The sequence below is a fragment of the Phalacrocorax carbo genome, chromosome 24, assembly GCF_963921805.1.
Source record: "Phalacrocorax carbo chromosome 24, bPhaCar2.1, whole genome shotgun sequence".
In the NCBI taxonomy this organism is placed as follows: Eukaryota; Metazoa; Chordata; class Aves; order Suliformes; family Phalacrocoracidae; genus Phalacrocorax; species Phalacrocorax carbo.
Genome location: NC_087536.1, coordinates 5,251,214 through 5,273,098, shown reverse-complemented (window position 1 = coordinate 5,273,098; position 21,885 = coordinate 5,251,214). Strand labels below are relative to the sequence as shown.

The following is a 21,885-nucleotide window of genomic DNA, read 5'->3' as shown; positions in this document are numbered from 1 at the left end:
ACGGTGTGCGGGAGCGGGGGCTTGCACCGGCGGCGCGTGAGCAACGAGCAGCCCGCCAGGAGCTTCATCGGCCCCCAAAATGCCTTTTTTTGTTCATGCTTTCCCACGCATGCACACGTTGGCTATTTTATTCATGCAAAATGGACAGAGAAAGCGAGCGATGAACGTGCACCGGGGGAACTCGAGGGCCACAAACCCGCTCGGGACAATTTGCTCCTCACGATCTCCATCTCTTCAAAGAAAGGAGAGGGCAGGGGTTTTCTGCTACCTCCAAATAAAGAGCACCAAAGAGAATTTCCTCCCCTGCCAGCCGTCCTCGAAGCACATCTTACAGGGGCGCGATGCACGGGGGACTTACTGCGAAGGGTTGCGAACCCTTGCAGAGAGGGACGGGGTATTTTGGGGATTCAAATCAGACAGGCTGGACGCACCAGCCTCTGCCAGGGAGGGCCGAGAGGAGCTAAGCTCTACCTAAGCAACCCCAAACTAACCGGACGACTAACCCTCGAGGGTTGCGAGGGCACTCGGGGCATCGCGCTGCCGCTCGCCAACGTGCACCGGGGATGCTGCAAGAAGGCAAAGGCCCTGCCTCGCCGCGTACCCCGGGGTTCGGGCAACCGCTCCTGGGTGATGGCAACCAGGCAAAGAGAGCAAGGACTCAGGGATGATGCTGGCTTATCTCCCCAGCAGCCCCCACAGCCCGCCCCGGGTCCCCGCCAAGGGTGGCCAGCACCCAAGGGTGCCTCCAGCGCTGTGAGACAAGGTGGGTGTTTCGGTCCGCCGAGGATGGAGCTGGGCTTGAAGTGACCTCTGGAGGCTGTGCACAGAAAACCTGCTGATCTCAGGGGATTTGGCAGGACCTCAGGCACCAGATTATCCTGCAAGCACCCAGATTAAGGGATCTATATCCTAATAAAACCTCCAGGTGCATCTGTCAGCTTGCCAGCGGTGCCACGCACCGCTCCAGCGTGCCCGAGGGCTGAGGTTTCATAAACGGCTGGGGGATTTAGCCGTGCAATTCCCACCCAAATTAGCTGGAGCTCTGTGGCTGAATTCCCTAGTCGCTTGTGCAAGCAGGCAGGGATTTTCACAGCGAGATTGCTGGGGCAGAGACAACCTTTTTACTCTATTTCCCAACCTCTGGTTGGGGCAAACAAGCCTCAGGGTATTGCCATACCCAGAGATTCCCCACAGCCCCTTCCCCTTGCAGCCCACTGGAGCTGTGCATCCCTCAGCCCCCCTTGCAGACAGCACCTCCACAACAAGAACCCGTTTAACCAGAAAACACGGATTTCAACCCATTTAGCAAACAGCTTGCAACAGTTGCAAAGAAAATCCCAAACTCATGCAACCGCCCTGCCTGGGAGCGCGGCCAGCAAGGCGTTGCTGCCCTGGTGCATTAATCCCAGCCCAGCTCAAGGCTTTTGCATCGCAGGGGGTTTATGCCAAGCATGCAGATGTGTGCGTGGAAAAGGGGCCGTGACGGTGCCACCGCGTGAGGCCGAAGCTCAGGACCTTGGAGCAGGGCTGCCACCTCCCTCCCCGCGGTACTCGCAGCTGCAGCCGGCTGCATCGCTGTGAGCATCCCAGAAAAAAATCAGTAATATTCCTTGCCGGCACTGAAATCAGCATTTAATGGGAAGGAGGGGAGGGGGGGAGAAGAAGCCCAACCACCCAAAAACCCTACGCTGGAAGTGTGAAGGAATTTGAGCTCTAACTTTGGGGAGGGTGCGGAGCTGAGCACGGTGTTTCTGACTCTCTCGTCTCTGCTCGAGAGCCCAGCTGGTGGGAACAGAACGTGTAGTCATGGGACTGTCATCGTGTGCTGTCCAGGTTAACATGTAGCATTTCTATTACTATTAACAGACTTTCTGCTCCTCACTCCATCTGTTCTTCGAAATAATTGCAGTTGTACAGACCATGCCTTCGCTACAGGCAGGCTCTGGGGAGAGGATAGTGCTTTTATGCAAAGAAAAAAAAAAAGAAGGGGGAAAAAAAAGTGTTAAAAAATAACAGCAAACACGAGAATAGAGTGCAAGCGAAGTTAACAGCAGGCTCGCAATTCGGTACAGATTGTGGCCTAGAAAGGTGGTGGCGCACGCGGCCGGGGGCCGGCGAGGCCAGACCCCCGCGGGGACGGGAGCCGGGGTCAGCGACCCCGAGCCGGGCTGGGACCGAGGGATTTTTCTCTCTCATTACCTGCAGGCCACCCTAAGAGGCACAATCCCTCACCTTCCACCTAAAGATAGCAAAGCCCTCCAAGACCCGAGTTAATCTCCCGGTGCTTAGGTGCCGTCCCATCCCGTGCCAGCAGCCGGGCGCTGCTCCCGGGGCTGCACCGGCCCCACAAAATCACCCCCAAAGCCGGGAAAACCCTCTGGTTTCGCCCCGAGCGGTGCGGTGTAGCCCCAGACACGGGGTAGGTGGTTTTTCGCTGGCTCTGCTTGCAGGGAACAGAGCAGCCCGAGTGCTGGTGATTTTAGGGTGGTTTTTTTTAATGCTGAAATCCCTCCTCGACACAGGCTAACAGCATTAGCTGCTGTCAGGGCTCCAGACAGGAGCCAGCCCGGAGTGACATGGGAGCTGCTCAGCTTCATGAGCATGAACCAGCCCCGGGGATTTTTGGAGAGGAGGAAAGTGGGTTTAGATCAGAAAATTCCTCAGTCCTCCAGTGCAGAAGAACAGGCAGCGTCTTACTTTGCAGACAGAAGGAAGGAAGGAAGGGGGAGAGGGAAGAAAAAGCCATTTTGAGTTAGCGCAGCTGAAAATTTGGGGTAACAAAGCACTCCCAACACCTTGCCACCCTTTTCTGCTCAGCCCGGGGCACGGAGGAGCTGCTGGTGCGGGGGACCTGGTGGGAACCCAGTGCATCCCACCAGCGTCGCGCCAACGGGGACACCACTGGGCTCCTGCAAGGGTCACCCTTCCAAGAGTCCCCCAACCCCAGTCATTTCTCTCGCCGGGGCACTTTGCAATTAGCATTTAACCATTGCAACGAGCCGCCTTCCCCAAGGGGTCAGCGATGCAGGCGGAGCCGGTGCTTTACCCCGCAGGCTTTGCACCCCGTGTCCCCGGGCACAGGCGCCCTGCCCTGCTTCGACACCCGACACAGAGCCAGAGCAGCAGAGCTGGTGGCGGGTGACAGCAGCGCCGCGTGTCATGTTTTCCCTGCTAATTGTTTCTAGTGGGAAGCAGCAGTGATATATCCAGTTATTACTGCAGAAAGCATCAGCTACTCCGATTAGCCACAGGTTTGGAAACTTGCTCCGAGCAGGCAGCGACTTTTGAAGAGGGAGGCAGGCAGGCAGGAGAGGGATTTGTGCGCTGAGGATACACACACAGCTCAATAGATCCCGCGGAGCCAGGGCTGCGCAGGAATTAAAGACTTATCCAAATGAAAGCAAATAGGGTGTTAAGCGACACACATGTAGAGCGAGCGGTTTCCTTGGAAACCAGCGCACATGGAATCGGCACACATGCAGTGCCCCGGCATTTTCGGCAGCGCCGGGGCGGCCGCAGGGCTCTGTCCTGCCGGGGATGCCTGCGCTTGGCTGGGGATGGAGCCGCAGCAAAGTCCTGTCCTGCCGACATACCTGCTGCAGGCCACGGAGAAAAGTGGCATGAAACGCACTTTCTCCCGACTGTGAATGGAAGCCGGACGGTGCCCACCTTTGCCGGCCCCTCTCGTCTTAGGAATTCAATCCCAAAACTAAGGAACAAAGCGCAGGTGATGCGCAAAGCTCCAGCCAGAGCCTTAGCCCAGCTCCTGCTTCCTGGCGCAAGGGTCTAAGCGGGTTTGGTTGATTTTGAAAAGTCCATCTGGATCCTCCCCAGCTCATCCATCCCTCGAAGCTGCTTCTTGTTCGCACCTGCCCGGAGCAAGGGTTGTTACGCTGTTCACAGCAAAAGCTGCTGGTAGCATCCCGCCCCTCGCCGTGCGAGGGGGTAGGTGAGATTTCCAGCTGACCTATTGCCACCCACGTCCTTCACAGCCGCTAACGCGTTTACCAAGGTAGGGAGCTGCTGCAGAAGCAAACCAGGGCACCGATAGATTAAGATGGTATCTGAGCCAAAAGGCCCTCCGCCCGCCTGAGAGCTGAAGCCCGGCATTGCAATAGCCCATATTATGTCTCTGCAAAGGATTTCAGGGTGGCTGATGGCACGAGACGATGTAGCCCGAGGCCGGCCGGTCCCTCCGGTGCAGAGGTGGGATGTGGCAACGCGCCCCGAGCACGCAGCACCCGGGGGGGAGCTTGCTCCCCGGTGCGACCGCCAGGGGAGAGCTCGGTTTATGCAACTGCAAACCAGGAAACCTAAATATACCCGAAGCGACCTGCCAGAGCAGGGCGGGGGCTCCTGGATGGGCAGGGAGGTGGGCAAGGGTGCCCAGCGTCCTGGGAAACATCATCCCGGCTCTCCCGGGCCATGGCTTGAGGGCTCCAGCCTGCGTCCCACCGGTGCAAGAGTCAGAGCGGTGCCGCTCCTCCTGCGAGGTGGAAGCGCTGCGAGCACCAGCTGAGAGCTGAGAGTCAATCTGGGTTTTTTTCTTGGCTTGTCCCCAGTACTAAAAAGTTTCTATAACGGGCACATAGTTAGCAATTCTGCTGCTGATGCTTCGCCAAAGAGAAATTCTAGCTCCTTCTTCGGTGGCTAACAGCACGGGGGGGGTGAGGCAGGCAAAAAATTGTTTGCAACCGAGTGCGTTATTGTGGCTTTGGGAAAGAGCCGCAGAGCGCAGCAGGATTTTGCCTTCTTATTTTAAAGCAGCACCTCTCCACTTCCCTGCTCTTTTCCCCTCGCAAAAATAGGTCAGGGATATTAACCCTACTCTGCAGGACTTGCCCAAGGGGACAAGCGGCACCGAACGCTTGGCCCAACTCCCCCGGCCGCGGGTCTGGGCTCCCCCCGAGCCCTGCGCTGCCGAAGGGAACTTCATTGACTTTCTAACACTCTGCAACTCCCCCCTTCCCGTCGCTCTCCCCCGGGGCTCGCCGCAGCTAAGCCAGCCAAATATTTATGCAGCCTGATGTTCTAATAAGAATTGATTAATCCAGGATCGTTAAAGCAAGAGCGTTAAATGTTTGTTCCCAGATTAAGGTCTTGGGATGCTTTAAGGAACGGGTTATTTGCCATGAAAGGAGAAGAGTTTGTTTTGCCCCCGTGGTAGAATAAACTGGCTCCTTGCACTGAAACTGCAATGGGTGTGTTACACGCTTAACATAATCAAGCAGAAAGTGGGATAAATCTTCCAGGGGGTCCATGATGCTGTAAATACAAGTTTTCAAGAGGCGGCTGTGGCGGGGGCTGCACCTCTGGATCATTTTTGGGGAGGAAGGAGAGCAACAGGCTGTGCTTCCTCGCTCAGAGACGCCGGTGCAGGCACCTCGCTGGGTTTCCCAAAAATTGAGGTTTAGCTACATCACCATCATCATCACCACCTCCAAGCTGGCTGCCAGACGCCGAACGTCAGGGGAATGGGGTGGCACATTTCAGCCCCGCCGCCGCCCGTCTCCCAGCCAGAAGAGAAACCCAAAAAAAAACACCAGCAAAAAAGGGAATTAAACCCCCAAGAACCCCCCCAAGCCGCCTGCCGAGCTGTTGCTCCATCCCAGCAGCTGATTATTGCCGTTTGGGCGGCACGGCTTCGGGGCGAGCTAATGAGGGCTGCGTGCTCGTCCCTGGGCCGGGGACGCCGAGGCCGGCAGCCGAAGGCAGGGGAGCCGGGGATGAACTCGGGGGAAGCGACACATTTCCCGAGCGGTGTGCGAGGAGGAGGAGGAGGAGGAGGCGGCGAGCGGCCACGGTGGCAGAGCGCAGCCTTCCAGGCCAATTACTATCACGCGGAGGGACACATGGATTGGTGACATTTGACATTTTCTACAAAATATTTTGATGCAAAATGGCATCTCCGTCACAAATTATTTTCCGAATCTTGGCTTGGGTTTGGGTGGGTTTTTTTCAGGTTTTTTTTTTTTCCAGGGGGGGAAAAAAAAAAACCACCAAAAAAAGATTGCACAGGGTGACATTTGCAAACGAGCAAAGGAGAGGGCCATCGTCTCCCCACCATAAGCAAAGGGGTCACGGTGGCCGTGCCACCGGGTGGGCAAAGCAGACAGCACCCGTGGGGGCAAATGCACCAAAAAAAATGCAGGCTCTGCTCTGGGCCATCGCCGGGCCCCTGCTGATGCACCCGCACGCTCCACGGGGACCCTCAGAGGGCTTTTTCCCCCCTCCCACCCATCCGTGCAGCTGCCCCAGCCTGGGAGCATTGTGGGGCCAGACCCCTCCGTGGCAAGGCAGGGGTTACCAGCAGCGGGAACTGCTGAACTCTGTGCTACCAGACACCTCGGGAAAGCTGAAATGACTTTAAATGCCTAAACATTTTAAAACAAACCCTGGAACAATTCAGCTCCTAACTCCTCGCCTGCTTTCTCTCCCGCCTCGCTCTCTCTCTCCCATTTTTACGGTTTCCAGAGCTGTTTTACGCCTCATTACCTGCACACTGTGAGTGATGTCTGTCGGTCCTAGAGCTGTAAATACCTTAAATCATGCTTCATTAAGAATATCTATGGTGCTATTAAAGAGCTATAATAGACAACGAGTTAACAGATGATTAAATATGAACTCCATTTGTGTCAGTCACCAGCGTGCAGGAAGAGGCTTTAAGTTTTTTAAACTCGCTCTCATTATCTGGGGAAGTGGGGCTGCGGCTGGCAGGGATGGAGGGGGATGGAGGGATGCTCGGATGGAGATGGGGTGCAGGGATGCTCCTGCGCCAGGGGCACCCGGGAGGGAGCAGCCTCTCCGCTTTGTGACTCCGAGCTGACCATCCCGGCAGCCCTTTGCTCGGCTCTTCCCACCAGTACAGGCAAACAGCACCCGGCGACACGTGCAACGGATTGACCTTTAGGGGCTAGCAGTCAGAGATTGAAAAGAAAAGAAAAGAAAGGAGGAGGAAGACAACACGGAGATGTCAGGCTGCTTGGGACGGGGAGATGGATGGGTCCCCGGGAGGAAGCCTGGGTGGGATGGGGAGATGGATGGGTACCCGGGGGGAAGGGCTGGAGGCCGGCGGGATGGATGCTCTTGCAAAAACGGACTGAGCATTGCTGTCTTTCTGATAAAATAATAGCTCAGCACAAACGAATTGCCAAAGTGCAAATTGAATAATAATTAATATTATTAAAATCCCACGAGCACACAAAAATACTGGGGAAAATTAAATAATGAGTGTTTTCTTATTTTCTGGATTAGATTTTTCGCTATTAAAATAAAGAACCATTTCACAGGCAGCTTCAGCAAAAGTGGATTATCCCACTATTACAATCTCGCCTCCCTGCCAGGGCTCAAGGCTGCGGATGGTGCCAAACACCCGGCACACGTGTCCCACCACCAACCCAGCCACGGAGAGAGGGAGAAGAGGCAGGAGGATTTGGGGACGAGGACAGAGCCTGGCTGTAGGAAAGGCAGCTGAGCTGGTAATTACCCCCCGTTTAGCAACGTGGCCATTGCCACAGCGGACGTCCCCACGGCCTTTGCAAGGATGCGTCGGGGCTCGTCGCGCCCCGTGGCGCACAGGGACGGGTGGTGCCTCCCCGGCTCCTCGCCACCACCTCTCCCATCCCCTCCTCTGCCGGGACCAGCCTTAGAAACCTCTGGGAAACGGACGGGGCTGTGCAGGGTGTTGGCAGCCGGTAAAGCGGCTCAGCGCCGGGTGCGGGAGCTGCCCCACTCAGTCCCATGCCCTCGTTTGGGCCGACGCTCACCCCTGCGCAAAGGGGGAGGCGCAGGATGATGCCGAGCAGGTACAACACACCCTCCACGGTCACCACATCGCGCCGCTGCCTCCGTTTCCCCGGCTCCAGAAGGGAAATCACCGGCCTGGCACCTTACAGGAATAACAGCAGAATAAGTTCATATTCCTGCAAGCGCCCAGAAGCCTCCTTATTTATCATTCCTGAATACGCCTCGACCCCTCGCCGCCAGCCACGACCCCGCTCGCCGGCCGCAGGCGTGCCCGCAGGGACCCACGGCCGCCCCCAAGGCCGTGCGGGAGGACGGGGGTCCCGGGGGGGGCGGCAGCGGCAGCCAGCGGCTGCGGGGGGGGCCGGTGACACGCTGCTCCCCAGGGACCGCGCTCGCGGGGACGGTAATTGAATCTCGGCGCTTATATTCAGCAGGACCTGGTGCGGTGATTAAGTTAACTGGAAATGCCATTTCCGTATTGTTCAAACTCTTAAGTGCCCCAAGCTTCTTATCATTTGCTGCCGGTCCCCTCTGCTCCTTCACTCCGACCTCGCCTCCCCTCCGGCATCGGGGTCAGGCTGCAGCAGCCCCCAGGGTCACCGAAAGAAATTAAACCCGGAGCCCCCTGGGAGCCGGGCTGGTGCCTCGGCCGCGGAGATTGCAAGGGCTGGGAGGGAAGATGAGCTCTCCTCCCCATTTGGGGAAAAATAAAAGCATTTCAGGAGTGGCGGGAGCTGCTCTGCCCGTCTCCATCCCCGGGGGTGAAACACCAGCCCACCCACTGCATCCATTTACCCTCTGCGATTCACCCCTAGCATTTTGAATTTGCTGCTCCCAAGTATCCAAAAGTGGAGCCGGGGCCTCTCCCCCACCCCTGATGCACCATCACCACCTGTTGATCTAAACCCAGAAACTGCTTTGGCAAAACGACCAAGAAATAACCCTCCCCGCTACGCAAACCGCTCTTGCCAGGAACAGGAGGGAAAAGATGCTCAGCTCAGAACTTCCCTCCCTAGTAAAATATTTAATAATAAACTAAGAAGAGAAGCCAACTCTCTCCCTTGGATGTGGTTTTCATTTGGAAGTTAATAGGATTTTTATTCCCATCCAAAATCCCTTTTTTTTTTTTTTCCTCTTTCCTAATGTATGTTTTGTTCTAATATATCCATCTTGTCATGCTAAATAAAATACAAATCGTATCGACGTAGCCCAACCGGGAGCGATGAACGCCCGCGTCGCACTCCATTTGTCTCCAGCACACGGAGGCACCAGCCACCCTCTCCCAAGGCTCCCAGCCCCCATCACTTTGTTAATCGATACCGGTGGAAAGCTTTAAATAATATTTTAAATACTCCAAGTGAGAAAACGTCCACGTTAATGTGTTAATTTCCACGATGCCTTGTTGCTTTGAAATCCCTGAAAAATGGGAAGCTTAAATGAGTCCTATGAAAAGGAACAGTGCATCATTAACACAGCCAGATCCATATCACAGACTGCAGCAATTACCATCCAGTGAAACACTGCAAGCTGTGAAGAGCTTTCATTACCAGGGGTTTTACAGGTCATTCACCTCTGGCCAATCTTAGCTAAACCAAGCATTTTCTGCACCACGGATTCCAGCTTCATTTAAATCCATAATTGCTTTGATTTCGGTACATATGGAGCACGGGGACTTCATGACTAAGAAATCTATTAGTCAATAAGTTTGCTACTTTTATGGACCTTTAGTCATCTTGCCTCAATTTCTTCCCAGGTCGGGTGATGGATGGAGATGCTGATTTCCACGGCGGGTGCGATCTGCCCGGGCTCCGCTTCGCTGCAATTACCTTCCCGGGTCACCGAGGGGGAATTCAATCAGGGAGCCGGCCCGCGGGATGCTGCTTCTGCCTCGGAAGCGCAATTCCCTGCTGCCGCCAGCCCCGCGTGGCAAATAGCCCTTCTCCAACCTACGACCAATATTTGATGGTTTTTCATTATTTCCCAGGCCGCGCAGAAGGTGTCTGGCACAGCGACGCTCGGGTGTGAATCCGGTGTGATCCCTCCATCGCTATTTTCCCCTCTCCTGTATCTCCCCCAAGACCAAACAGCCCTTTGGGGAGCTGCGGACAAGACAAACGTGGGTTTTATGCTTTTTTGAAATTTATTTGTGTTGAAATGGGCGTATTAACCACGCGTACATTAGAAAACTCCCCAATTTAGGAGCTGCGGTTTGCATCTTCATGTAAAACCCAGGGTTATCAGTTCTTCCATGGGTGCTGGCGGATACAAGAGACAATAGTCTATTCTCCTCCGTACGGGTTCCTACCCAGCCCTTGTATCCAAGCGCCTTCCAGGAGTGCATTAAATGATGCGATTAACATCTGTCACGTGCGGTTCAGTCTCTCTTTCAGTCTCTCCCGGGGGAAGGAGCCGCACGTGCAGGGGAAGGGTTTGTTTTGGTGGGTTTATCACCTTTTTTCTTTTTTTCAAAGAGCGCAGCACACGGGGGGAAACGCATCTCGGTGGGCAAAGCGCCCTTTGCATGCCGGCTCAAGTGGGACTGGGGGGGGGGTGGGCTGGCATCTTGCAGCCAAGCCCCTCTTATTTGGGGTGACGGACTGAGCAAAAAGCTGGTCCAGGAGCGAGAGAGGGTCTTGGGAAGGTACAAGGGCAGATGCTGAGGGGCCGGAGGAGCCTGCAGCGGCAGCAGCAGCACTAAGCAAAGCCTCAGCTGCTGGTAGCAGCGTTTGCACGGGGCTGGATTCCCGCAGCAGGAGCTCCCTTGCTTGCTTATAGCCAAAAGCCTGAATCCTGCTTTAAATAATGCACATTTCCTGCATGTTTCCATTCGTGCCCTGGCAGGAGCCGACAGCTTTCAGCAACCCACCCAACCTGCCGCAGGTCCGAGCCCTAAAACCGATCCCAGATCCCACCGTCGTGCGGGAACAGGGGTGCTGCCTCTGCTCCCCGTCCTGGCAGCGCCCGGGGCAAACCCTCAGCTCCCCAAAACTACCGCCTTCAACGCCGGGCAGCGATGCCCCAGCGCGGCGGCGCGGAGCTGGCAGCGACGCTCCAGCGCTTGGGAAATTTGGAGAGAGGAAAAGCAACACCGTGTTCAGCCCCACCTTGAGGGGGTCGAGCCCTGCTGTGTTTTTTAAGGGGGGGAAGGATGAAGCAGGATGGTTGGGCCTTACGGCGCCTTAGCAGGACAGGCGGGAGGATGGGATGCTGCTCCCGCAGCCGGGATCCTCCTTTAATTGATTTCTCATGGTTTATTGCCTTCTCGCTTTAATTGCAATACAAACGTTTGGTGATGCAATTATCGTGCACATGCGATAAAGCTGTTAGAGGGTGTCATCAGGTCGTATTTCTTCATTTATTTCAGGGTGTGCGAGGGAAAGAGAGAAGTGTGCTTCCTGCACTGATTTCTGGCGATAAAACGTAATTCCAAGGTGGGTTTCTTTGTGGTAGGGGTGGGGATTTTTTTTCGGTTCAATATACTGAGAGCAAAAAAAAAATTTGCCGTACAGCAGCTCATCTGGGGGTGAAATAATGCACTCAACATTCAGATTATCAGCTAATGCGCATTTGCATTAGAATAGGCTAGAAGAGCTCCCAGGATGGAGCAAGATCCCTCTGGATCAGCTGCTGCCCTTGCACAAAACCGCAACCGATCGTCGCCCTGAACACAGAACCGCTGACGGACGCAGCCTCTGACCCCCCAGCAGGGAACAGTCCTGGGGAAGGGGACCCCGCCATGGGATTTTGTTATAAAATGTTTAAATTTAGGAATAATGGGGGAGGGAAAGTAGAATTGCCCAGGGCAGCTCGTGTTGAGCCACGGTGCCAAACCCCAGGGCTCTCCCAAGGGCTCGGACGTGCCCCACGCCGGGATGCCGGCGCCGACCCCGCAGCATCGATGGAAGGCCAGCAGCATCCCTCCGCTCCCGGGTCTGTGCCCGGCTCAGCTTTAAATCACCAGCAAAACTGGGAGCAGCGGCCGCATCCCTGGTGAAACAAAGCCGAAATGACATGCCCTGCACGGAGCTGCTTGAGCTTGCACGGCGAGGGCCAAATCCTGCGCGTGGACCTGCGGGCAACGGCACCGGGAGCCCCGGCGGCTGCCGCAAAACCTGACGTTGCACCTTTCCCGTCGCAGCTGTCAAAATGAAGCTGTCGCCGTGACGGCCGCCTCGGAGCCTCGTTAAAAATGTGACGGTTCCCTTAGGCTAGCAGGGGAGACATGGCCAAATTAATGAGGATGTGACAGAGTTTACGGGTCAGATTAGACTCCTCTTCCCATGGCTGCGCTCGGCATAAACCTGAAAATTGAGTGAAAAGAAGGGAAGCTGAGGGTGAGGGGCCGCATGGGGTTCGGGGAGCATGTGCGCTCACCAAAAGAGCAATCCTGTACTTGTCATAATTAATCAGGCACATGTTAGACAAGCAGAAAGCGCTCGGCCCCGCCGGTAAGGGAAGGGAATTAAACCCTCACCTTCTTGCCCCATGGATCCAGCCTCCCCGGGACGCGCCGCGCAGGGAGTGGGTTTGCAAACACATCCTTACACCCCTCCTACTTAATTTCCCCATTTAAAAATAAATAAACAGCGTTCTTTCTTTTTTTTTTTTTTCCCTCCCCTTCCTTTGCCCAATCTGGAAAACTTCCAGCAAGAAGCTGTGACAGGCCGGAGACGTCGCCAGCTAGGAGCGGTGGGGCGAGGGGTACCTCGCAAGCGCGACGAGGAGGGGTTTGCACCCCACAAACACGCGGTGCCGGTGCAGGCAGCTGCCTAAAACATCGAGCATCTGCGGTCCCAGCCCAAGCAACGGGGGTTTAGTACCTCTTAAAGAAAGGTACAGCGACCAGCTGGCCGTGCTGGAAACACCCAGCGGTGGCAGCCGTGTGTGAAAACCCCAGCCCCTATAGCAGCCTGTATAGATACAACCCTATAGCCCGTGCCCGGCGGTGAGGGGTTGCCTGTCAGCCCCTCTCTGCCCATCAGCAGCTCTTCGGGGGACCGGGGAGCTTGGAGAAGCACCGAGAGAGTCCCATTTGAGGGCAGCTATTTAATCTCAAACCCTTAAAACCGAAATAAAGCTCGAAACAATCCTGAACCAACCCCTCGAGCCCAAACAGCAGCGAGATTTGGGATCCAGTCCAAGCTCTGCAGCTTAGGCCCATCTCCAAATATCTCCCAACAAGTTTATTTATGGAAAATAAAATCAGTCCAAGACGTTCACAGCTCAGGAATATTTAATGCTATTTGGTGAGAAAGTATTTCCAGCAAGGAGGGAACCGCACAGCTCCTCGAGCCCGGCTCCCGGGCATTGCACTGGGGACGATGCTGGCACAGACCCACACCAGTCACCCTGGGAGCTCGGAACTGGTCTGACTGGATCAATCGCTTCCCTTATTTAGTTCATACCAATCCTGCTTAATTAATCGGGTCTGGAGGCATAGCGCTGGGCTGTCTGCTAAGGTGAGCCGTGGGAAGAGCCAGGTGCTGAGCAGCTCCGAGGGGGAGGCGTCCCCCCTGGGTGCCCACCGCAGCACCCACCCACCCGCGCTCGAGGACGCGCTGCCCGGGGACCCGACCCCAGAGCTATCCCCCTCCCAGCACACCAGGAACGGGAGAGACAACTTCCCTGCTTGGGAAGAGGGGGAAACGGCGGCAGAGAAAGGGATAACCCAGACGATGCTCAGATACAGAAATCCTCCCCCCCGGCGCTGCCCGCCGCCGCTCTGCACGGCACAGAGCTGCAACCGTCAAAAACCCGCAAAGCCACCTTTTGCACCCAAAATGATGGGAAAGGGGGATGAACCGCCTCTCCCCAAGAGGCAGAGCAGCAGGAGCAAGCGCAGCCCCAGGGAGGGCCACGCCGCCGCCTCCCGATACCCCGGCAGCCCCGGCGCTGAGGTTACGCCGCCGACACGGAGCCGGCTGCCGGGGCGGCCCCGAGTCAAGGGCAGGCCAGAGGCAGCGGTGATGGGAGTCACTTTAATAGACACCTGCCACCTGATGGGGAGCATTAATGCGTCCCCCTGCTCCCGCCGGACACGGACGAGCATCCTCAGCCCGGTGGGGCGACCGCATCCGCGCTGTCACCGCGAGATGGGCTGTCACCTTGGCAAGGAGGGGGACACACACACACACAAACCAGCCGGGGAGCGGGGGAGAGCGCCAGGGCAAGGCCTGGCTTTTACAAACAGCTCTAATATCCCTGGAAGACGTCTCCGAGTCATGCACCGGGTTGGAAATGTCTCCCATTATAATTATGAGTCATTCGTGACTCAGTGACATTTCTGAAATTAAAAAGCAGTCGCTGGCCCAGCCCTTTGCTGCCCCGCTCGGCGGCCGTGCCAGCGCTACACAACTTATTTTTAATGCTATTTCCCAGACAAACAACCCCCCCCCGCCCCGATCCATCGCCCCCCACCCTGGCTGTGCATCCCAGGGATGGTTCCCTGGGACGTCAGGTTTTGCATTCACACCCTGAGGTTTTGTTTTGTTTCTTTTTCCCGTGTGGGAAAAGCTGGGATCCGAGCCCAACTTTGCCACCCGGGCTGCTCCCAGGGGCAGAGCCAGGTGTTGTGTCCGCCTGCGCCGAGGCGGCAGGAGCAGCCCCAGGGATGTCACAAGCCGGGCAGGATTTCCTAGAGCATCGCGTTCAAACAGAAAACCCTTAAAATAAATAAAAGCAACCTGTTGGGTGTTTCCAACAGCCCAGGACTCAGACGAAACCTCCGCCAGAGCGCGGTGCACGCAGCAGCACGGCATGTGCTCAGGCTCGCTGCAAAACCAGGGCCACGTTGTTGCTGCAAACACCTGCATGAAAAAAGGGGTTCGGGGACTTTCGGCCACAGCAGGGCTGGCACGGTCACAGCCCACCGGTGCGTAGTCTCCAGGGACAGGCTTTTAGGCACATTTTTTTAAGGCAGCCCTACCTTAATCACTCAGTTTTATTCTGGGGATGGCCAAATCCAGGGCAGGAAACACTCTGCGAACTGATAACCCCCAATCGCACAATTATTTCCCCCCTCTCTCCACAGTCCCTTTATAGCCCAAGAGCTCCGTTATTAAAGCACTAGATTTTAGAGGCTGGGAGGCAGCTGCCTTCGTGAAAGGCACGGGGCAGGGATGCTCAGAGGCCGGGATGCTCAGGGGTCAGGATGCTCAGGGACCGGGCACGACAGGCCATGTTTCCCGGCATCCCAATTGCTCCATGCAGGGACGAAGCCCACGGGGGGCCCAGCGAGGCCGTGGCAGGGCAGGGTCCAGCACTGCAGCAGGACCGGTCCCCGGGGCTGGGGGCTTTGGGACCTCACGGAAAACCCAGTAGGGCGCGAGAGGCCTCTCTGCACATCGCGTTTTGCCATCTGCAGCAGGTGAACTGCTGGCTCGGCTCGGCATCGCGCGGCGGCTGGGGAACGCACGCTATCGGCGCCAGGACATATCAGAGCAGAAATAGACCCGGAGCCGTCGTCCCCCCCCCCCACCGCCGCCCCCTTTTTACTATTATGTCTGAGAAGCGACGTCTCTCCTTTTCTTTTTTTTTTTTTTTTTTTAACGATGATTTAATCGCTTGGTGATGAGGGCTGCCTGGCTGGGATACAACTGAGCTCTGGGCATCGCCAAAAGAAACGGGGGATATAAAAAGAGGAGGAAGCATCAGTAGCAGCGACGCTGATTGACAGTGAATGAAATGAAGCGGCCAAATTTCATTGGCGTGGTTTGAAATCCCAGGACGATGCGGATAGCTGATGGCTCCTTTCCTAGGGTTTTGCCAGAGCTAGCATTTGCCTTTCATCCTTATTTAATTCACTGTTTGGAGACTGCCACGGGTTGTTTTTGTGTGTGTGTGTGTGTGTGTGTGTGTGTGGTGGTGGTATTTTAATTGCACGTTTCCCTCCTGGAGGAGATTTTTTTTTTTACATACCAGCGTGTGCATGTGCTAAAACACAGCTGGGTGTGCAAAGGAGAGGGGCACCACGAAAGCAGGAGCCGTTCGCTCAGCACCCCGGCCACAGCCCTGCCCGGTGGCCTCAGGGCCTTGCTAAGAACAGCCCTTAAGTGCTTCTGCAATTTATACCCTGGATGCAGATAATTAAAGGACTCAAGGCTGAGATTTGATAAAGCATTTTCCTGGAAAGGCGGCGTCTGTCGGGGCTCAAACCCCAAGCACAGCTGCTGCTGGTTCCCCGGTGGGGATGTGGGTCACACCGCCTGGGCAGGGGTCCCGCAGGAATCCCCCGCACCTCTCCACCTGCATGTATCCTTCTCCTGATTACTTCATCTTTGCTGGAAAAATCAAGTGTGTGCAGGCTGTGGTCATTGCAGGGGCCGGAGTGGCTTTGCACATGATGTGCTCCAGGAACACCTTCCTGGGAGCATCTCCCCTTCGGCCCCGGCAGGTCCCTGCCACCAAACAGCAGCGAGTGGCACCTGCGGTGATGCTCCAGCAAGAAAAGAGCAAAAGGTGGAAAAAGTTACTATTTTCCAACCTTTCATTCCCTTTTCAATGGGGAAAGGTGCCAGGCTGGCAGGGCTCCAGCTCCTGGTGCTCGGGTCAGCTCCAGTCTCCCCCCTCTGCTGGCAGCTGAGCCCGGACTGGCTCATCTCACAGATGGTCCAGGAGAGGCTGAACTCAGAGCATCAGTCCAGCAAGCCCAGAGGTGGCCAGGAGCAGCCAGTGACACCAGCCAAATTGATCTGCTCCCCAAATGCCAAGAGCACTGCTCCTCCCTCGCAGCCAGATTTCCACCCAAATTCCCAGGCTTTTCACTCCAGCTGGAAGAAATCTGTCAAATCCATTGCCTGCGTGCGACCTGCCTCCCCACGCAGAGGGAGATCTCCCGGGAGCAGCGGTTCCCGGAGGGAGGGATGGAGCCCAGCAGCTGCAGAACAAGCTGGGGGCAAAGCCCCGAGCAGCAACCGAATCCCCACCCACGGGGCCGGCGTGTGCCCCCCACTCCCACCTCGCCCCAAAAAAAAGCAGTCGGGTCCACGCAGTGTAGTGAGAATTACAAGAGTTTTAGAGGAGAAAAGCTCTGCTTTTGCAAACCTGGCGGGTACAACGCTGTGCCCCCAGCCCCAGGTTCATTTCGCTCTGGTATCACCCTCCCAGCTGCCCTTTGCCTGGGTAAGAGCTGGGCAGCATCACGGGGGGCTGCAGCATTGCGGGGGGCTCGGCAGCGCTGCCGCCTCCCCTCCTCCTCCCACTCGCCAAATATTTGTTTAATGAGGGAATTCCTGTCGCACGTACGTGGGCTCTGGCGCTGCGGGGAGCGCGGCTGCCTGCAGCATCCTCAAACGTGGGGAAACCTCTGGAGACGGCTACGAGCCCCCCGGCGCACCGACAGCAGGCCTGGCGCGAGGGCGATGGCTGCTTGCAGCGGTGCAGAGACCCTTGGCATGGGGGTCGCAGCTTGCTGCTTCTCTGCTGCAGCACCGGGGCTCTGCCACACCAAGAGCACCAAGAGTCGCTGTCCCCGAGTGTCCCCCGTGTCCGTCCCCCCCCCCCGCCACCACGACACCCATCGCCCTGCCGGCCACCCCTGCTTTCAGCTCCGAACCGCAGCCCGCGACGCAGCCACTTTGATCCGCTGCTTAATTCCTCCTTCCCATTAATTTCTGATCAGGCTCTGAACCTTCTCGCGGAGATGCTGAGATCAAATGATTAGTTAAGAGACAGTCAGGCGAGGAAAACATGAAAGGGAGAAGTTTTGTTTAAGGATATTAACCCCGGCGAGGCGGCGCGGGAAGCGGCAGAGCCGCGAGCCGAGAGCTCCCTCTGCTCCCAGAAAACCCTCCGTGACCACAAATGCACCCGCCGCACCGGGACCTGCCTGCCCTGCCCCTTCCTCGAGGCCCTGCAAACTCATCACACCCCAGAGGGAGAAGGGACCTTGGGCACAAGCCGCTGCACGGGGAAACGCTTGCTCCAGGGGATGAGCTGCTGCTAATAAAGTGTCAGCTGAGGGTGAAACGGTCACAAAAAGCCTCTGAGCTGGTTGGTACCCCGCGGTACCCCGACTGTGCATCAGCCTCTGCACCAGGGGAGACTCCCCAGATGCAAAATATGCTATATATAATATAAAATCCGATTTATTATTTGATTAGAGGGAGCCCAAAGGGAAACGGCAGCATATCTCCCATCACACGAGCACTCCCAGGACAGGGGAAAACGAGAGAGTTTGTATTGCCAGCACCGAAACCGTCCCTTGGGAAGGGAAATAAATAAATGCCAGGCCAGCAGGAGAGACCTGGGGGAAGGAGAGCTCTGGAACCCAAAATAAAGGGGAAAGGCAAGGAGCAGAAAATGATTATTTCAATTACAATGAAAATTTATTTTATTAGAAAATGTGGATTCGTCTCTGATACCTGATACCAAGAAAAGCAATATCCAGGAATATAATAGCCCATCTCCGTGCAGGAAGAATGAGTTATTAAATCAGAAGATGAATGGCTTGCAGTGCAGCTAACTGCTCCAGTTAAGAGAAAAATAGTTATAAACTTACTCTTTGCCCCAAAACACATTCCTCCCCCTCATCCCCGGGCCTCGTCTCTCCCCTCCAGAGGAGCACACTCATGTGCCTTATTGCTATGGCTTATAAAAATTCAGGAGGGGGAATGTTAATAGAAGTAAAAAAGGTGAATTTAGAGGTTTGGCTTTTTTTTTTCCTCCTCCCCTTCCCCCACATTTAAGGAAAAAAAAAAGCCAAAACACATGAGGAACAAAAATAACCCACATAGTTCAATTGTGGGGAAGTAGCGCGGATGTAAATGAAGGTGCATTCTTATGTATAGCAGCGCACCCAGCAGCCCCGTGGCAGGGCGACTCGCTCCGCGCCTCTGTTCTGCATGAATAAATATGTATAAAAATGTAACGCTGCAAAGAACTCAAATCCGATAACCGAGATAGTGTTTCTCAGAGGCTGGGAGCAACACAAGCCACCAGCTTTTCTTATTCTTTGGTATTTATGTAAAGAACCATTGAAATGATAATGCACGGCCCCCTCCTCGTACAGGGGTATGCGGAGCCTTTTTGTAGCGGTGGATGCGAAACCCCCCCCCCGGATATTAAGGCCGTCGGTGCAAACCCACTGGTGACAGTGGCTATTGCCACTTGGGTCACCTCCCGGAGAGGGCAGCGCGCCGGCCCCGCGAGCTCCGGGTGCGCTCAGGATCGGGCCACCCCCTCCATCGAGAGGCTCTGGAGACGCGGCAAATATTTTGCTCGAGTCTGGCATCCAATCTCGTCTGCCAGAAAAGTCCCTTTGCTTCCAGGACCCCGAGAAACGGAGGTGCTGGAAGTCACCCGGTGACTCGATCAGTTTAAAACAGGCCGTGCGCGCTCGGACGCTCGCACACGTGCCGACCCACGGTGCCAGCCCCGGGCAGGACCTCCCGAGCATCCCCGAACCCCTCGGGAGAGGCAGCAGCGGGCACCGAGCTGCCTCCTCTCCCTGCAGCACATCAGAGCAGATGGACTTTTTCACACCCCTTTTTCCTGCACCTTTTACCCCCAAACATCCAAGATACCCCCCGAGCGGGACCTCCCAAGGCCCCCCGGCCCCGGCATCGCTCGGCAGCCCCCCGGCGCAGCGCGGCTGCCTGGTTCCCCGTTACACAACCCTGCTCGGGAGATCCTACGTGGGCAGACGTGGGCTTTCCTCTGAATTGACAACAGCTCTCGCTGCAGCTCAGCAGAACATGAGCAGCTTACATAAACAGCGCTCAGAGTTACCCTGCGTGTGGGCTGCACGCAGCCGCCCTGGCTGGGGGGAAGGCAGGGAGCCGCCTTCCCTCCCCCCCATTTATTTTCTTTTTTTTTTTTTTCCCCCCCTATAAAACAACCCAAACCCGAACAAGCTTCTCCGTGTGGGGGAAAAGGCAGCGCGCGCGAGAGAGAGAAATGACTCAAGTGTTTTGTAACTTGTCACATTCGAAGCTGCAATTTGGAGGCAGGAAGGAGGGATCCAAAATAGTCGCCCCAACTCCAGCTTGTATAACCGAGATCCCCCGTCCCCTCCCCTCCGCCAGGAAAAGGGGGGAAATTTCTGCCGTAGATTGGCAGCTGGAAAAAGGCAGGCGAGCTCGGGGGGTTGTTACAGCGCAGGAAGGAGCCCCCAAATTGGGAAGAATTACTCATCTGTGGAAAAGGCTCCTGTGCTGACGGGGAGGCACCGGGGAAGATGCTGCAGGGGAGGAAGGCTCACGGAGTTGGCTTCTCCAGATGCTCCGGCTCAGAGCCCGGCGGCGAGGCTGCGCTCCCCGGGATGCCACCCCGAGTGGGAGGCGATGCTTGGGAAACACGGCCGGAGCGGGAAAGCAGGACAGAGCGGGTTTCCCTGCGGAAAAGGGACCTCGCAAGGGCTGCTCCTTGATCTGCTGAAAGGCATCAATACCCTCAGGTGCCAAAACTGAGCCCAGGGCAGGCTTGAGCCACCCCAGATGCTGGAGTGGGGACGGGAGAGGCTCGGGAAGTCCCGTGGGAGGGCTCTGGCAGCGCAGCAGGGTCAGGGTGTGTTTTATGGGTGAACACCTCTCCTGTACAGCACTTCCCTCCTGGCTCTCCCCCTCCTCCTGGATCAAAGCCACCAGCAGGCAGCACTTCAAGGCTTTTCCATCCATGAGCTCAGCAACTCACCACATCCCAGTGAGACCCACGAGAGACCGGCTACACCCAGACCCCTCTGCAAAGAGCAGGGAGGGCAACACCCGCCTGCAGCGGGCAGGGCGATGGAGCAGAGACCCCTCCCCAGTACCCCCGACCCGCTGCCAGGTCTGGTCCCGGAGCCTTTCCCAGCCCCAACAAGGTCCAAGGCCGGAGCTGAGAGCAGGGGCAGGAGCGTGCCTGGCTTTGCACAGTGCTCCCGTCCAGCTGGGTTTGCTCCTTGTTGCAGCTGGCGAGGTGCAGCAGCAGGAGGGATGTTTTCCCCTTTGGGTACCAACCCACCACGGAGTCAGTGCCAGCAGCACGCAGAGGAGCTGGGGAGGGTGCAGGGGAACTGGCAAGGGTGCAGGGTAGCCATACCCAGCCCACTCCCCTAATTAAACATTATTTCAGACGCCACAAATTCAATTTACAAGGCACAAGTGCCAGGAGCATCTGGAGGAACCTGCCTCCTGCTATAAACCCTCCTGCCCACCCAAAATGCAGCTAATTTCTTTTGAAAAAGTCAAGGCAGGTCCTGGGGCCGGCAGGAGATGCAGTAAGTGTGACACCTCGCCTCGGGGCTCATTGATCTGCCATCGACCGCAGTGTTGAATCTGACTTTGAAACCCCAGACGGGCTTTAGCATCCGGCTCCACATTTTGTGGGGGCAGCGCTTCCTAAGGGTGTCCTCAAAAAATAAAATGGGTAGGGAGTTTTAAATGAGGGGAGGGCTGAGCTTTGTGGCCTTTTCTCTAGCGTCACCCCAACAAAGGCTCTTAAACCCCAAGTGCCCAACACCCACGCCGGCACACATCGCAGGACAGCGCAGCCTGCGGCCGGCACCCAGAGCACCCCGGGAAAATCCCAAACGTAGGGCAAGAAAACAAAAAATTAGGTTATTTTCAATAGATTCATCTGCTTCTATAGTGCGGTTTGGCTTTAAAATAAAAAAATGATAAGAAAAAACCCTCTATTTCTTTATGACGGAGCCACCTGACAGGTGCATCACTGCTTTCAGATGAAAATCCAAGCGGTTACAAAGGTGCCCTGTGATGGCAGGGACTTGCCCGTGCAATAAACAAGCATCGCAAGAGATGAAAAGCTGAATTCCGGACTCCTTGGCCATTGCACGATCACCCGCTGCCCAGGACATGCCCTCGGGAACCCCGTACAGCCCAGGGCACGTCCCGGCTCCGCGCACACACACAAGCGCCGGCTCCAATTTTAACACAAAACTGGGTGATTCAACACAAAGTATACATCTGCAGAAGCAACACAATTATCTCTTGGAGTTAAGCATTGATGGATAGAAGTTTTAATTACTAAACCTTTTCATCCTCCCCCACACACAAAAAAGTATATTTTCTGGCATGTTTATTTAATAATAAAATATGATAAAATTATACGTTAGTGGAATAAGTGCATGGTGTGTGTAAAGTACAAGATGAGCTGAAGTCTGTTTTGTCACCAGAGCTGAAAATATTAGCTCCTTTGATCTCT

General features: G+C 55.9%; 1 protein-coding gene across 7 annotated transcripts in view; it reads right to left on the bottom strand.

The window, feature by feature from the left end:
• The window catches only part of PEBP4 (phosphatidylethanolamine binding protein 4), an 85,197-nt gene that overhangs the window by 40,982 nt on the left and 22,330 nt on the right, over positions 1–21,885 (bottom strand). The window lies entirely within an intron of this gene.